Consider the following 18,609-nt stretch of genomic DNA (forward strand, 5'->3'; position numbering starts at 1 on the left):
TGTGTCTCCCCTCGCACCCCGGCTCTCACACAGACCCCCTCCTTTGTTTCACAGAGGTCAGAGGTCCCTCTGGGGGTTGGGTGGTTGGTGGTGGGGGCTGGGGGTTATCTGGGAAACTTTGACCTTTTTGTGTGCACTAGTGCAGAATAGCCCGCTTCTTTTGCATCTCCTAACATTATTCTTCCCATCCTCCAATGGTGCACCTCCTCCTCTATCCCCAGAGGACACCCACCTCCCCCCCAGTGTGTTGGCCCCAGGGCAGTGGCAGTGACCTTGGCTTTGGCTGTGAAACAAAGTGGCCCAAACCTGCTGCTGCATCCCAACTCCAGCCCCCATGTCTCCTAAACAAACAATGCAGCAATCCACTGAAAGGGACAAGAGAAACATAAGCACATTGTCCAAACTCTAAAAGTAATTTCAAAAGGTGCACACATTTGCTTCTGGTTTCATTGTTCTTCCACAATGCCAAAATATTTTACCTCTCCAGTCATTCTTTGCGAGTGCCAAAAATTCAAGGCTAAAAATCTTCTCGCTTCTCACAATTAGAGTGATTATGTTCTGCAGGAATGCAGTGATTTGATCCACAGTGACAGGAATTAGTGACTGCACACATCATCCCTTTACTCCTGCTCTGACTGCAGACCTAAAAAGTATCACTTCTGCTCAAGCAGGACTACCTCAATTTCTCAATTTCTTCTGCTTTTTATAAGCAACGTAAGTATTTTTTAAAATCACTTTTGAATTTTATTGAAGTGTTAATGTTAGAAAAATATTTAGCTATTATAAGTGTGAGTTGTTAGTGACCTTATATAGTCTGACGGCAAAATTGGAGATCTTGTCTTAAGAACATGAACTCTGTGAAATTCAAAGTCTTTACTCTCCTTTATTTCCTCCATAGTTGTCACCAAAACGCTCAAGTGTTTGGGGTCAAAAGCCTGTCAGGCTGCTGCATATTTGGAGTCTGTCACAGGGGATAACATAAATTCCACAGGAGCCAATTAGAGGAGGCTACTGCTGCACGGCACAGGATGAAAGATATTGGGGATGGCCAGTTTCTCTCTGACAACCTGTATGCTGTCTTTAACTCTGCTGGTTCTAAGAGTCAGGGAGGCTGGAGAAATACAGGGCCCAGGAGGCCTGAATTTCAATCCACTATGTTGTGTTTCTTGTTTTATAATTTATATGCTAGAGAAGAAGTGTGTTTTACCTCTTTGAAAAGCACACAGTGATCCACGGGGGAATGTTGTTTCGGCAAAATGTGAACATAATGAGGACATAATGAAAATCTTTTCACTCTTAACGTGCAAATGCTAACAAGTGTAGAACAATGGCAAGAAAGGTGAAGGCGGACGTTTTTAAACAAACACTTTGAGTGCCTTACAAGACAATTCTACATCCCAACAATATGTTTGACTTGAAGGATGGGCCTTCACTGCCAACGATCAAGATAATTTTAGCAGCTGCGAGGCTACAGCTAATAAACAATGATGGAGATTTCGTGAATCAGAAGGAAGAAAAGAGACAGGAAAATATGATTACATCATAATATTCAGAAACGGTATTTCAACTAAATGTTTTCCTGATTGCTTAATAAATACAGACCAATTTGAAAATGGCAAACAAAGCCAGAAACCACATCAGCATTAATCAGGGATTAAAAACTAACTGCACAGAAGAATTGGGCTGTTAAATATCGAGACAGAACATGTTGACATCTCAAATGATCTCCAGGTCGCTCCGGCTCTGGAGTGTAGACCTTGAGCCATGGAGTAACATTCCATCTCTACGCCGCACCGTGACCTCCTCACCCCGACAGCTTTGCATTCAGGGTCAGCGTTTGACAAGAATAAGGATGCAAAGAGTGGACGTGCTCTCTTAGCTCCACAGAGTCTGCCTCTGCTGTGAGAAAATGCTGGAGAGAATGCTGCTTTCCAGACCCCAGACGTGTAATTTATCTCTGTGTGCATTATAAATACTCAAGATCGTATAAATACCCTGGCAGGGACATGTGCTCAGTGGCTGTACGTACGCTGACCGACTGCTAGCAGCTTGTGCAAAAAGCAACTGCGCATTGTGTGCTGAGTCTGCACATTGGATAAGTGGCGAAGGTCTTTATTTCTCTGTGAAATCCTAACTAAAAACTTTTAATTTCATCCACAACTAGAGGAGCAATCTCAGGCTCCGTCTGCTGACATACTTCAAATCGTTCTCCTTCAGCGAGCATCAAAAGATGAGATGTTTATTTTTCCTTTGCAGGTCGGAAATTTGTATCACCTTTCCAGCTGGTGCCTTTTATCATTTTTATGAATTTGTCTGGATTTTTTTTTTTTTCTTTACGGAAGTAGTTTTATGTCATGCGTTAGTGAGTCGTAAGGTAGACTGCTTCATTGCCGTGGCGTGAAAAGATGAAACATGATGCTTGTAGCGTAATAGCCCTCTCCATTTTCCAGCACGGGCATTATTTGTGAGTGGGGAGACAGCTTTAGAGGGTTTGCTGGTTGATGCTGGGCTGGACGAGCCAGTGATATGTGCTTATGCCTGACAGTTTATGGTGGCGCCCCTCCCATCCGCCATGAGAGGAGACTGAGCAGATGAACCCGAAGGTTTTTAGAGTCGGAGCTACAGGTTGCCAATGCATTTTCACATCAGTGGGCATCACTTTGTATCCCATGCATCCTTTTTATATGGGATACAAAGTGGGATATGCACATTTTTATATTTTTGGACAATCTTTGGACTGTTTATGTATAGGAAACTGTCATAAGGACCAAAATCACATTTATTTGAATGTTCTCATGCTCTAGGCTTGGATTTGTCTCTACAAAAAGCAAGAATATCTGTTATTTGCAAATCCAGGACTTTTCTTTGTTTACGCCATTCCTGCAAAACGTGTTTCATTATCTAATGGAACGAATATGCTCATAAGCATATCTTGATTGTACAGTTGGCAGGAAAGACATATGATAATGTTATCATAACATTGAATGATAACATTATCATTCAACAACTGATAACATTATCATTCAATGTTATCAGACCGGAAGTCTGATAACATTTAATAATAATGACCTGCTCCTGCCTCCCCTCTCTTTTTGGCTGCCTGAGTTAAGGTTTTTTTTTTTTCTCCGTGATTCGGCGAGAGCTCGGCTCCGTGCGGTGGGAGTGGCTGGAGACCCATGGGTGTGTGTGTGGACAAAAGAAGATAGGGAGGTTACTGATTGGATATTACCATGAATTCGGCAGGATTAGCGGGTTTGGAGGCAAGCTGGGGGCTGGGTGATCCTCGAATACCACAGTCCGCTGACAATCTCAGTGGAAGCAAAAAGGGAAGCTAAAAACGATAACAAAAATGTAAGGAATGGATTGGAAACTCTGAATTTCCAGCTGCTGCGATAAGAGGATGTGCTGGTGACAACATCCTCGTATCGCGAAATGAGCTGGTGGCAATTTGCTATACATTAAGGGCAGCTGTTCTCATGGTTATTATGTTAAACGCTACAGGTTTTTGATGGGCTGAAGCCATTTGCAGTTTCCCTGAAATTATTTTGTGTATATTTTATTGCCTTCCCAGTATCTTCCATAACATTTTCTAATAAGGTTCCATCTTCTGCGCACATTTTTCTTGTTTTTTACATGTCCCTAGTAATTTGTTTAACCTATTAATTGTAACTGATGCTACAGAATATTATTTCCCCAAATAGTTGAGCTGATGTTCATTAATTTAAAGACAAACACTTCCCAACATGAAAATTGTAATATTTCCTCCTTCACCTTCGTAATCATTCATTCTCTCTGTCGTCAAAACAATCAGCAGCTCCTCCTTTGCCGCTTATACATTTGTGCCCCCCTATCAACCTTCGAACACATCTCTGTTTGCCATACACGTTATGGCACCGTGTTGGTCGAGATTGTGATTAATGGCCACAGTTCAGCCTGAAAAATTCCCCTGAGTGGGTGCCAGTTGGCTTACACAGAGAAGAAACTCATTACTGCTGTCAGTTGGGATGATGGCGCAGGGACGGCTGAGAGGGAGTCTGTGTGCGTGTGTGTAGTAGAAACACAGAGAGAGAGAAACTAATTCTGTACATGTGACTAAGAGATAGCATGCCCGTTCACCCTTTCTTTACCTAAGCTATCATGAGTGAATAAGAGTTTCAGTAGAAGTGAGTGTGTGTCACAGGTCCCGTGTCCAAGTAACAAGGATAATTTCTCAGAAATGACTGAGCCGCTCCCTTTCAGTGGCTTGTGCACACAAATGTTCGACTTAGAGGTCTTTAATGGATAACCCCGGCACACTGTGTTGCTCCATCACCATTGTCATTCTCCTCTGCCATATGGCGTTTGAAGCTTTGGACCACTTTAATTCTATTTCTGTGCATCGCCATCTTTCAAGTGGGGCTGGATCTGGTTTCTGATGCATGCTTGCGATATGAATTCTACATCTGTGCATGTTAAGCATTTCTTATTCATTTTTGTCATATATAATCCTGTTATTGAGCTGATCAAAAGAAAAACAGACAGTTTTGTGTCTATCACAGAAAATGTGATCGCAAGTCTCAACTCTGATCTGGACCAAACAACAAATGTGCCTAGAGATTGAAATGTGTCACATTTTGATCTGCATGTTGAATGAGACTTTTTAAATGGAGTGGGACACATTTTTAATGTTTGAGATCTGGAGATAAACTGGATGAGCTTCTGCTTCTAAATACATTTATTGAAATGCATTTTTTGTTGCTTTCTTTTGTATTGGCTTCTCTTTTTCGGAACAAAATGTTTAGATGTAATAGAGTTTAAGTAATATAAACTTTCTAGTTCTCCCGCTGCTAAAACACGTTAACATTTAGAATGTTCAAAGCAAGGAGCTCCATGTATTTATCAGGAGAAGGTACGTTTTGTTTGCATACAGTTGGAACTTCAAAGAAAATGTCATAAGCTGAATTATCAACAAGTTATATAAAGCCATTAAGAAGGGGAGCTAACAGTAGCCTGCTGTTTCTGCAAACTCCTGCCTTAGGCGAGGTTTGTTTTCAACCAAGGACTCTGCAGCTGTGTGTGCCAAAACAAGTAGTTCATTAGATATAAATGATAAACCAAGTGCTTCAGGTGAAGTGCACTTTGAATATTGTTTCAGATTTCTAAATCAAAATTAATGCATGGGGGGACAGAATATAAGTGGCTGTTTAAAGAAAAATAAAGCATTATGAGCATAATTATTACTGGGAGGCTTATATACACAAAACTATCACAGACCATGCAATAAAATAAGAACAGCTGGTGTAAAAGATAAACAGTTACAGGCATAAAGTACTGTTTATTTAGTAGGTTGTAAGCAAATTAAATAGAAGATATTTCCTTCTCACTAGTTTTCCAGAACTAATGTTAGAGAAGTCGATATGGGTCTTTGAATATGAAGTTTGAGAACCACTGCAATAAGTAAATATATTGGGCATTGTTCTAAGGTTAATAATGTTATAGTAACCTTGCATATCATTCTGTAACTGACTTTTCCCCCAATATTTCTATTCTTCAATCTTACCTGACGCAAAGATGAACAACCTTAGCGTCCTTGCAAAATAGATATGTTAGAGAATCAATGATAATAAAAAAACACAAGTCTGCTTGTCATTCTTGGCAGGATACATTGAGAACAAAGATCCAATAACATACATTTTCTATATCCACTTTATTCTTGTTTGGTTCAAAGGTGCTGCTGCCAATCTACAGCATTCAGGAGGTGAGAGGTCAGGTCACCCTGCAGGTCACTAGACAATCACAAGTTAATACTAAAATATAAAACAATGGACCCACTCCCTTGCACCAAAGGGCAATTCTATAGTGACCTCCAAGTCTCTGAGATTGGAAGACCTCGTTTCCATCACCCTCATCTTCAACTCCCTCCACAGACTCTATCAAATTCAAGTTGAGACTGTGACTGGGCTGCTCCAAAACGTTACCATTACTCCCAGACAAAAGCTACTTGTTGTTGAAATTGAGATGTTACTTTAAAGTATAACTTTTCCAGGGATATTAAGAAGTAGGCTAACTTGTATTCAGCCCCTGCTATAATTTTAGTACTCAAAACACGCAAAAACAATTGTGAAAAGCAAGTCTTTTTTGACTAACTGTTCCATAGTTTTATTTAGAGCTTGGAATTTAAAATCTTTTGGATTTTATTCTTTTAAAAGACTTAAATTGTTGCTTCTTGTTTTAACTAGATGTGGCCTCAAACTAGACCTCTCGCATAAACGGCATCTGATGTTTACTGCAAAAAATAGTGCTCACATCATCAACCCCAAAGGATGTAGATTTGTGATAAACAGACAGCTTTGGAGTTTGGATCCCTGTTGCAGCTCTGATGATAGATTTGTTTGCGCCGGTTGTTGACGGGCCCACGTTCTTGGAAACTGTGATGTGAGGATTTGTAAATCAGCCAAGGCAGTGAGAGAGATAAATGCGAGGCTGGAGCTACACCTCTTAGGTCCGGCAGACCTGCCTCTTCTTTGGGCTTCTGTTGTTGTGCCTGTTGGTCAGGGGGGGGGGCGACGAAGGCGTGAGATTTACACAGTTGCGCCAGTCGTTTGGGGGAGCGCTGTTTTAAAGGGCGCTGTGAGACGCAGTGGAGCGCATGGGCTGGTTCCGCCCTGCTTCTTTTAGATTTCCCGTGGGAGTGCCAGATCCAGGGTCATCCATCTACCCCTGGGATCAGACCAACCCCCCTCAAAGTCACGGTCAGATGGACAGATAACACTGCATGTTGCACTCCCAGGGAAAAAAAAAACACTCTCACAAAACATGGTATATTAATTCCTCTGAACTCGTATTCTCTCCACCAACAATCTCTGATCAAGAAACAGTGATGGGAATTTTAAAAAAAGAGCTTCTCAGCAGCAATCTATCACACTCTCCTCAAAGTGGCCTCCCTAACCAACAGTTGTCCTCTAATGAGGGGGAAGTAATGAGTGTCAGGGTGAGGAGAATTGTGATGCCAAATGTCCATCCAGGTTGTTATTCAGTGCCACGTCTGTCTGAGGGCCTCACTCATTTCTGGCCTCACAAAACAGGGGGCGTAGACTGTCTAAAGAGGAATTTAATGGCATTTCCATTTGAATATAAATGTTATTGAGCCTAAATGTCTTAAAATATCGCAAACTCTTAAAAACAAACCAACAGCAAGGATTGAACGGTGTATGTTTTAACTTACCGCAGTGAGAATACGGTAAACTGGCCAATATAGTTCTTGCGAGCGTGAGCTCTCGCACAGTGCTAGATGATGGAAGAGGGATCTCATTTGAATTCTAAAGGAGATCATTGAATGCAGATGTATTGGTTATATTAATTAGATATGTGGCCTCTGGGCAAATAGAGAATTGACATTGAGAAGCCTCCTTTCCTGCAACAATAAGTTGAGGGAAGGAAAAGTGTCTACAGCTTTTTAAGGTACATTACTTTTGGCAATAAGTGCCTGGAGAATAATGGTTTTCAGAGCATATTTCCAGAACTGACAAAAAAGGGATGCCATCATCCATAAGCATTGTTCAGTGTGAGCTCGAATGCATTTATGAGAAAGGGAATGTGAATTTATTCCTCCACGGCTTGTGAATTTGAGCACACTTAACAATAGGCTTGCTGCTCCCTGAAATGCTCAAGAGAAATGAATTTCATTAACTTAAAACATTTATTCTCAGCTGTCAGGGAAGTTAAAGAAAAAAGGTGGGAAATCATCAGCCTTTAGAGAACCAAAACCTGACCCACTAAGAATAGCTCCTGCTCTACATTTATCCAGTTTTCCTTTTTTCCTTTTATTGTATGTGCCTGAAAAACTAAGTGAGATTCCCCTGCAAATCCTAAGCTAAAAACGAAGGCCGTGCACCCTGCTGCCACAAGACAAAAATGATTCAAGAAAGGTTTGAAGAACATAAAAACTTTGAAGTGTTGACTTCACCTGAAGATTCTTCAGATCTTAATCCAATCAAGCAACTTTGTATAAACAGTGCAAACAATCCAGCTCCATAGAAGACCCTGCTCACAACTTGCAAAGCTGACACAATTCAGTATATTTATTGATATTCTGTAAAGATCAATACATAAAAATAATAATAATAAAAAAAACACGAGACGAGTTACAGTAAAGTCTGGTTCACGATGATGCAAGAATTTCCAGCTTTTAAATTGTTTTTTTTTTTTCAGTAGTAATTATCACCATTTTCTAATATTCATCAAGAAAAAAAACAAAAACAAAGTTTGCTACGTAGGAAACTCAACAATGTGACCATTCCGTAAATCAATTTGATCGTGATGTGGTGAGCTGGACCACTCTATGCATAGTTTGTAAAAGTATATTTAAAAAACCCAAAAATCTGTGCCTTTAAGAAAATGCTCAGGCTGAGGTCAGTGGGAAACTTTCAAGGGACTTCATAAGACTTTATCCCTCTGGAGCTATCCCACATTCAATGTCCTTATTAAGATGGTAATCTGGAAGAGGAACAAATTAAGGAAGGGGCTGAGTTAAGAGGAGATCGAATTCTTTCAAGTAGACGGTTTGAAGCTCCTGTAATGGGAGAATACTCTCATTCACTGAAGTGTCTCTTTCCCCAAATCCTCCCTTTTTGTTAGTTTTTGTATTCACTTTTCCTGTTTCTGAGTAGAAGTGACCGTTTAGAAAGAACCTCTAAACATATTTTCCGTCATTATTCTGGCACTGCGCATATAGTGACAATTTCAGCGATGAACTGATCTGAAAAAGGAAAACTTTAGTCATATTGAATGTCAGACAGTAATAACACATTTTACATTTTATTCCTGCTTTTACATTATACATTAGTCTTTTTCATATTGCTACTGCTCTGGTTTTGCTAGCAAATGAAATGAAAAGTGCTTTCTGCAATGATTTTGACGGGTCATAAATTTTGCTGATATTTGTGAACATTAGCATCAAAATCACCAGCAGCCCGTAGCAAACACATTGACTTCTTTTTGTCTTCCAGCTTTGATACAAACTTGGCAAGACTCTGAAGACAGCTGCTCTCATTAGTATCCCATCATCTCAATGGAATATTTCCTCCAAATGCTTCTGAAAATTATGTCCGTATGAAAAACACAATATTGTCATTGTCAAATATTTGGCCTCTTTTACAGGGAATTTCATTGTAAAGATGTTACATTTATAACAAAGAGCCGCAGTTGGTTTTCATATCACAAAAAAGTAAATTTATATTTCACAAGACTATAATTAAGTGTTTATGTGCAAGTTTTTGTCCTCACAACCCTTAAGCATTATGCTCAAAATATATTGCTGAAGGACTGTTATTACATCTACTGAAAACTAAACAGCACATCTAGGTTTTGTATATCTGTGCAGGGTAAGAATGGGAGAGGGCAAAGTGCCAGTGCTACTCGCATTCAGAGCATGCACGACTCACATCGGTTAATGACAGGGACCATGCAAATTTCATGTTGAAAAGAGAGACAGCTGCATTTGAAGGTAAACAAGATCATGTGATAGGCAGAGCGAGGATCACACTGAGCCCACGTTTGGAAAGCGGAGGAGATTTCTGAGCTTATTCAAGCCGTCGCCGACTGCAATGAGGAAAAGTTTGAAGATTTTAATGAGTTTTACAACCAGTGGGTCCTGAACTAATACAAAGAAATGGATTTTTCTGCATTTCTTTCTGTTGTTCTCACATATCAAATCCTCTAATAATTACTTGTGAGTCTTTGCATATTCAAGCACTTATTAAACATGGTTTTCATTAGAAAAGAAGCCGTATCAAAAGAGTTGGCAGGAAGAAACACTTATATGTCATTTTTAATCCTGTTTTTCTTTTTTGTCACCGTTGTCTGTTATTCTAGCTCTTATTTCTCACATATTTGCCTCCCTCCCTGCTCCCTCCTGCTGTTATCCGCTCTCCTTTCTCCCGTGCGTGTCCCTAATCTTACAAAGCCGTGACTGGAAATCATTTGAATAATCCCTTAATTTTCAGCATCTGTTGAGCTTTAATGGCTTTCCCTTTAATTAGGGTCTGCGTGCTGAAGTGAGTGGAGGACGCTAAGTGTGAGATTTAGGTCTGCTGTGAATGGTGGGAGCATTAAGGTGGGGGGCCTGTAATGGGCGGAGCAAGGGCCGGAGGAACGACGGATAGTAGTGTGCCACGGAGGAAGCTGATTTTGGTGCTGGAGTGAGGGGTGTGGTAGCCAGGGCGAGGAGCTGAGGAGGCCCCGTCTTTGTCTCTGAGGTCGATGGGCTGGGTGAGGAGGGCCCTCCGGAAAAAAAACAAAGCAGACATTGAGAAATGTGCCTCTCCATCATGTTATTGTGCAGCATGCCATTATATCTGCCTACCTCAGCAACCTGCAAATTGATAATGCAACACGAAGAGCTACCTCTGTGTTTACACTGCATAATTACACTGATTAAGTGTTTGTTCAGCGTTTGGCAGCCAGTCTCGCAATGTTTGTTATGACAGTAATGGATACTATGTTGAAAAGCCTATATTTTACTTAGACATCAAATGGTTTATGGTCACAATGTTTTCTGTAATATCTATGCATGTACGACATTTAAAATGCATGTGTTGGTTCCACCTACGCATGCCTTCCCAAGAGCATTAAACACTGACTTTTTGTTTAATCACATTATGTCTGATTCAAAAAGGCAGCACTAGGCATCAGCAACCAGCGTAATTTGGTTCTAAAAGATTTTGATTAATTGATTAAAAGCACGAGAGGAGATTTTCTAATAATGCATAATTTAAGTAAGCGTTTCATGTCTAAGACAGCGTAGTGGATTGAAATAAATTGTGCAGGAGTCAGGCTGTGTGGTTTCTCTAGTGGTCAGCAGGGTTGCATCACAGCCTGATGACCTCAATTTAAATATGTGCTAGAATTTATTTGTAAGGAATTTTACATTAGATACGAGTGAAAATGAATATTGTTTGGTGTCTCTGTTTTGTGAACTAGTAACCCATCCACCAGGCCTCACAAAGACATAGGTGCAGTATGCAATATGTAGTAATATGAAGGTCCATCCATTTTCTTGCACCCTTGTCCCTCAGTGGGGTTGGGGCGGTTGCTGGTGCCTATCTCCAGCTAACGTTCCGGGCGAGAGGCGGGGTCACCCTGGACAGGTTGCCACTCTGTCGCAGGGCAACACAGAGACACACAGGACAAACAACCATGCACACACACACTCACACCTAGGGGCAATTTGGAAAGGCCAATTAATCTGACAGTCATGTTTTTGGACTGTGGGAGGAAACCGGAGTACCCAGAGAAAACCCACACATGCACAGGGAGAACATGCAAACTCCATGCAGAAAGACCCGGGCCGGGAATTGAACCCAGAACCTTCTTGCTGCAAGGCAACAGCTCTACCAACTGCGCCACTGTGCAGCCCGTAATATGAAGGTATTTTACATATATATGTATCACCGTCTTGCATTAATACCTCCTTCGCAAGATTGCATAAACAGACTTTTTGGACATGTCAAAAAAGAGCGATCAGAGACATTGTACTTTGATGTCATTGTACTTTTACATTTTGGTGACTGTTGCAGTAGAACGTCAACAGCCAGCGCTTTAATCGTAGAAATGTTCCTCAGGTGATAGATGACCACATATAGGGCCACGTCAAGTAATAAACACACTTCCTGTGACTAGACTTGATGTTTCACAAAACTTTTTCTGTCCATTTGGACATCTGTACAGAATCCTTTTAGGAACAGCAACATATGGAACAAGGTAAACTGTGCCTTAGAACATATGAAGCATGTTCTAGTAGGTAGGTATTAGTTTCCCTTTTGCTGCCACACCCATTTTCTGCAGACCTTTCCTATAGCAGCCATCAGTCTTAATATGTTTGACTTAGAGCACACCAGCTCCATGCTATTGATCAACACAACAACAAGCAGACGGTGACACCACTGCAATGCCTGATGCAGACGAATTTGCAACGCAAGCAGAAAAGGCAATTAAATTGTTCTCAAACACATTGCGTTAGTTGAGAGGGGAAATTCAAGTTCAGCTGGTTGAACAGTGAAATGAAGTATTTGATTAAGAGAACCATTTGACTATTGAAAGGGGTAGAAATTTGTATTTATCTGTGAACATTTCTGGTAACAAAACCTTTTGTCTTGGTGTTTTATTGCATTGCTTTGCAGCCGACTTCACAAGTGTTTGACTTGGAGGGTTACATTTTTTATTGCTCCATAATACTTTTAATTGCACCCTATAGGTGACATTAAAGACTGATTTGTTGAACTGCCTTTGAAAACATAAAATAACAATATAACTTTAGATGGCTTATCTTAAAATTACTCAACACAGTTTTTGTCCACAGGTGATAGTTGTAAGTGCTTCAGTGAAAGGAAACTTGACTTCTTCCATTTTTCAGGCTTATGAGTCGTAGTCAGAACAATTACCCTAACAGGGCAGATAAGGTCATGAAATAAGAAACCTGTTGGATGTGAGGTGAAATGTCTTCAGGAGGCAAGAGAAAATGTCCGGTCTCTTTGCATCGTACTGACTGACTGAGAATGTACACCAAGGGCAATCCATGAGTGATAAATTATCCAACAGTGGACAACACTAATCTACTTCTACCATATATCTTCAAAACAAACACCCTTGTTATTTACCTTTATCTTCTTGTGATTCAAGTGTTAGTCCTCTTTGTTGTGTATTTGAGTCGATCTTTTGTATAGATGTTTTAGAAGAGGTGGTAAATTTTGAGTTTCATAAGGTCATCTGTAAAGGAACCTCACACACAAGTGCAGAAGATGAAATTGTGAGCCATTTTGGATGGCTGCACATCTTAAATGATATTTTGGAAACATTATTTCGATATTTTGGTCAATTTTTAGAGGTCATTCGTTATAGTTGTACTTTTGAATACAATCACTGTCCAGATACTGTTTGGGTTCTAAACTGTTTTTTTAAGGATGTGCATTAATTAAGGGTGGTCCAGTGTCTTTCTCCCAAAGCCAAATGGAGATTTTCCTCTCCATAAAGCAACACAAGGAGTAAAACGTAAAGCTTGACTGCCAGAAATAACTGTCAGGTCATGCCTTATAAATTTTACTACAGGTACATTGGCTTGGGTGCATTTACCATAAGTGATCAGTTGGTTTGCTTCCTAAGCCCCATTTTCATCTGAACATCTGCCACTTGGGCTCCCCTGGCAGATGTTCTGGTAAATTAATGCTTTTGCTCACGCAGGCTCCGATGCAGGAAGGTGTCATGGTGACAGTGCATTAAAGGAGGAGAATGAGAGTGTGTCAGTGTGTGTGAAGCCCATCCTTCCTTAGATGATAAGCATCGCGCACCACAAACCAGCAGATGGATGACGGCGGTGCTCACGTATTGCACTGGGTGCACGACAGAAGAAGAGGTGGGGTCCCGATTGGGCAGTCTGCCAATAAAATATCATATCTGCATAACAATGCTTTCTTCATGGCCCCGTCGCAGGGGTTGCTATTTCAAGGATGCCTGTTTTGAGGTTGTTGGAAGTCCAAGCTGTCCAAGCTGGAATTGCGCCGTATACCTTCTCCATTATTTATTGGTTTCATCTTGGTTTTATTCGTTTATCAAAGCAGAGCGAGGGTGGGTGCAGCAGTCACCACCACTAGCTTGAACAACATGTACTTAATGATGTCACAGGCTTGAGAGGACTCGTGGGAGTGGAGTGAGGAGCGCGATCAAGTGCAGCGCAGATGTACGCCGGACGTGGCTGGAGGCAAAAGGAAGGGAGTACAATGACATTATAACACCTCTAGCTGCAGGTTCGACTGCTGCTGCTGCTGCAGCACGTTTGTCTGCATGTGATGGCATCATTACGTCTGTCGTATCAATGAATCATTCCCACCACAGGAAAGAAAAACCATCACCAGAGCTGTAAAATACATGAAAATAGCTAATCTTCTTGGCTGATTTGGCCACCGCAGCATGCAGTGTTGCTGATAATGGTGCCGGTATTTGATCTGTATGTTACCCAAGTGCCTCTGTGTTTGAGTCTGAGTAATAAAGATCATTACATTGGCTCATTAGGCAAAAAAAAAAAAAAAAACAATTCACAGAGGGGTAATTGAAACAAACATTTAATCTGCATTTCTTCATTAAATAGATTGAACTTGCTGACAGGAAAGCGCTTTTAATCCCCCAGCTTTAGGTTCGGGTAAACATGACCTGGTTTGTCGAGTTTAAACTTGAAATTCTTGAACAATACCTGCACATCACCGCCCAACATGGTCACATCCACATGCATTTGTTATTAGGTCTTTGTTCCCACTTGCAAATATTCAGGCATAAGCAGGTGAAATTTCTTTCAGCCTGATTTTCGAGCGGATTTCTGCTCAATTCGGACTGGTTTTGTTTAACGTGAAACACCCAGCAGGACAGTCCCTTTCACTTTTGACAAAATCTGATTTACAGTGCAGCTACTTGTTGAAAACACCATGCTTCACACTTCCTGTCTGCAGCCCTTCCTCATATTATTCCCTCAATCATTCTTCTTTTGTCACAAACTGTCGAACATATGTTGAAGGAGCGATCTCCTCCCTGTGCACTTGTGTATGGGTTTCTTTTTAGCATGCACCACGTCCATTCTCTCCTCTATTGCGGCAATTAGACCTGCTTCATTTCAGCCAGTGGCGTCACGCTGGTAGTGGACACTCTTTAATCATGTGTGAGTGTCTGTCAACAGAGAGCAAAGGAAGAGCGAAAAACAAAGGCTGAACAGGTCCGGTGGGGCCAGGTTTTGGGATGAGTGAGAGCGCCTCACTGTTCTTTCAGCGTAGGGGGGGTTGAAATGGTGCACTCTAGTCAAACCACCTCTTTACATTAGCATATGTTTATGTACGGTGGCCGTAGCTGAGCTTTATTTCTAGACTGATTTTAACCTTTAACAATAAAAGACTTGAACACACTGCAGATTATTCAAGGCTGTTTTTCTTTACAGCTGGTGCAGACGGTTAACAAGGCCCCCTTTCCTGTATACATTTATCCGTATATGTTTCCCTATTGTGATTCTGACAATTGTGTCTGATTTTGTGAGAGGTTTGCAGGGGGTGAGGGCCTCTTAAAGAACCTCATGTTTCATGCATGAGGGCCAAGGGTGGGGCCTGCTAGGGGTGTGTGTCAGAGGACACACACAAGAGCCAAATCAGCGTGCACCATAAGTACTTGGCAAAGATGCACAAGATGGCTCCTTTAGGCAGTGCTACCCTTTTGTCTCCTTTTGTTCTTTAATGTTTAAGTGTCCCAGTAAATTCAGACATTACTGTACACATTATATAAACCGCTGTGTTCTTTTGTGACTCACTCCTCTGTTTTAAAATCATCTTTCATTGGTGAAAATTACCATTTGTTGAAATCAAAGTCTTCCAGCCAAAGATACAGCTGTGTTCATAATTGTGAAAATGAAGCTTAAAACTGAAATAGCTTTAATTTCAACACATTGACTAACCTGAAGAGAAATGGCACAACATTTTGTAGAGTGATGAAAGCAAAATCGCTCTGTTTGAGGCCACAGACGACCCCCAAACACCGACTTCAAACTGTGCAAGCATGGTGGCTAAGGCATCATGCTAGGGGGGGTGATTCTCAGACTGTGATGTTATTTATCAGTTTAAATGAACCAAAATTTATATAGAGGTCAGATTGTCCAATGCCAAAGAGAAAATACTGATTTGATTTGGAATAGATTGTGTTTCATAATTCATTTAACTGTAAGGAAACACAAGCTACTTCAAGAGTTGTATGTTAAAGACACAGCTTTGAAACAGCTGGATTTTTGCCCGGAGGACTTTGACTGCATGCCTACCCATGTATCTCCATTTTTTATCAGCACCTTCGAAAGTGTTAAAATAACAAACTGTTCCTCCAGACTTTGCCCCAGGCACAGTCTTGCAGTGGGTTAACCAGAAATTAATACAAATGGCTTCTGTAAATATAGCAAAAAGGATTGGCAATGATTTTTGGGTTTTACCATAGTTCCAAGTGGTAGATGTAACAAAATATTTGATTATAACAGAGATGATCACATTTATGTTAGGACCTGTTCAACGTGATTAACAAATCACTGATCAAATACAGCCTTCAACAGCAAGTATTGCTCGAGTGTCTTTGATAATCACACTCATAACACTTGTGAACATGCTTGGACAATAAATAGCTGCTTAAAATGAAAAATTCATCAATTTTTATAACAAAATAATACACAAAACACTTGAAGCAAAGGTTTAATACTTCTGGCTCATTTCCTCCTGAACCAGTTTCCACGCTGAGTTCAGAAGGAATGATTAAAGTTAAAAGGTGATTTATTTATTTTTTTTATGCATTTTTAGATCATAAGTCTTGTCATTCTTCTGAAGACCTTGGCTGTAGAACAACCTCCTACTAAGCATTTCTCTGCCTTTACACTTTCTTCCTCTCTCTAAGGATTTACAGTATTAACCTCCTCATGAGTTTTTTTTTCATCTGTTCTGTCCAAGATTATTCTATTTTCTCTGGTTGTATATACCACAGTTGTTTTCTCTGCACAAAGTGAAGTACACACATTGTGGATATACTGCACAAAGTGTATCCACTTTCACACACTTTCCGTTTGGAAACCAATACAAACCAATGTACTCTTATAAATGTGACAGATCCAAGAGTGATTTGGAGCATTGGACATGTTTTCTTTAAAACTGGAATTGTTGAAATCAAGAGTCTGTCCATCTGTCCATCTATCAGATGGATGGACTATCCGTCAGTCCGTTCTTTTGGGATTGGTCTCCCATTACTGTGCAAGAGACAGGATACACTCGGACAGGTTGCCAATCCAGTTACAGTATCTACGTCTTACAAAACAACAGTTTTCTCCAAGTATTTTGTGAAAAACCTTTTGCAGTGAACCTTTTGGATTTCCATGCGGATTTTGACTGATAAAATCATGTCTTATATAAAAGATCTAGCGAGATTACATAGTTTACCACTATCAGTGCTGTTTACTTTGTTCTAGCTTTGAAGTCAACAGGTATATTGTCATCATGCAGAACTGAAAAAGACACTATCTTTGAATGAGATGAATAAAAATAAATAAATAAAATTATATATATATATATATATATATATATATATATATATATATATATATATATATATTTTTTTTTTTTTATAGTAAATAAATATATAAACTGACAGTAAATAAGGGAAGTTTGAAAAATGTTGCACCGGGAACAATTAGACTATAATCAATTTAGTGTCAAATGTTTTGAACAAAATAGTTCTAAAATTGTTCAAATGTCTTCCTTTTATATCAAAACTCCACAGTGCATGGAATGAGCCATAAAAAGAGAGGTCTGCAAATCTTTTGTCTCTCCACTGTCTCTTCACCTTAGCCGTTCCAGGCAGACAGCCACCCACCCATAGTCTGGTTCTGCTAAAGTTTCCTCCTTGTTTGAAATAAGAGGATGACTTTTTCCCTCCTCACTGTTGCCAAGCACTGCACAAAAGGGAATTGTTGTGTTTTTTCTCTGTAATATAGCAAGGTCCTGACCCTGCTATCTAAAATGCCCCGAGATGACTTATCTTACAAGTTGGTGTTATATAAATAAGATTGCATTGAATTAATTTTCATTAGAGCTCCCGACATCCATTGCAAGACCTAAGGTCAAGTCGTGTTGCAGAATGCCACTCTTCTCATTAAGCTGCTATATGAAATAATTAGGGTGTCAGACTTTGCTACACCACTGGTGCCACTCTGCTCTAAAGTGTGCTACTTTATGTGAGCTGTTTCTCCCTGACTTGTCTGCTTTCAACTGCTGACCTTTATGTTTGCACTTCAGCATTTATGCAAACTCTTTTAAATTGAAATGACATAACACTGCTACAGTTAAGTTAATGCCAATATCAATTATTAGCGTTAAAGCATAAAATGTTATAATACAGTGCACAAAAGAGATTGGGTCATACACAGTAAACAAGACGTTAAAGCTTTCAGACATTAAATAGCAATGCTCTCTGCTTTCTCTTCCTGCGGCCAATAAATTAATGTAGGCTCCACGTTGGAGCAAGAGGTTATGATATAATAAGGGGTTCTGGACGCTCCTGTTGTAATACAGTAACTACATTAAAATAAGTCGTCCTTCGTCCAAGTTAATTATGGCTGACATTTAAAATAGGCCACTCCTGTTGAAGCAGGTGGGAGAACTGAGAGAGAGGGGTGGGCCTCTGTCTAATTGAGTTTACTGCTTGCTCCAACTCTGATTATGCTTTTGTTCTGTGGGTAGTAGATATGTGAAGTGCAGCTGAATGAGGCTCTCACTCGGGATATTGATACTGGTTTTGTTATTATGGTATTTGTATATTTTTCTTTATTGGCAAGCGATTTGAAAGAAAGCTGGGGGAATAAAAGGTTGACCTACATAGTAAATATGGCAGGAAATCCATATGTCTGTGCGTCTGTGCTTTAAGTACAGATTGATAACTGTAACAAAGTTAGTAAATTTAAAGGATAGTATTTTATCATTGGTAAACGCTCTGTACAGATTATTTCTTTTTTCTGTGTATTTTCTGAATACTTTTTACATTTTCTTCCAGGCTTGTTTTGTTAATTCAGATTTACATAAC

The 18,609-nt window shown here is 40.1% G+C and overlaps 1 protein-coding gene across 2 annotated transcripts in view; it reads left to right on the forward strand.

Moving 5' to 3' along the window:
• igdcc3 (immunoglobulin superfamily, DCC subclass, member 3) overlaps positions 1-18,609 on the forward strand; it is a 64,755-nt gene that overhangs the window by 15,034 nt on the left and 31,112 nt on the right. The window contains exon 1 of one of the 2 annotated variants that reach the window (XM_081605145.1): positions 13,169-13,778. The exons of the other annotated variant lie outside the window; for it this stretch is intronic. The gene's annotated coding sequence lies outside the window, so the exon portion shown is untranslated. Of the gene's footprint in view, positions 1-13,168; positions 13,779-18,609 lie in introns of those variants that run through there. 2 annotated transcript variants of the gene reach the window in all.

The sequence above is a fragment of the Poecilia reticulata genome, chromosome 3 (genome assembly GCF_904066995.2).
Source record: "Poecilia reticulata chromosome 3, P_reticulata-male-v2, whole genome shotgun sequence".
Lineage (NCBI taxonomy): Eukaryota > Metazoa > Chordata > Actinopteri > Cyprinodontiformes > Poeciliidae > Poecilia > Poecilia reticulata.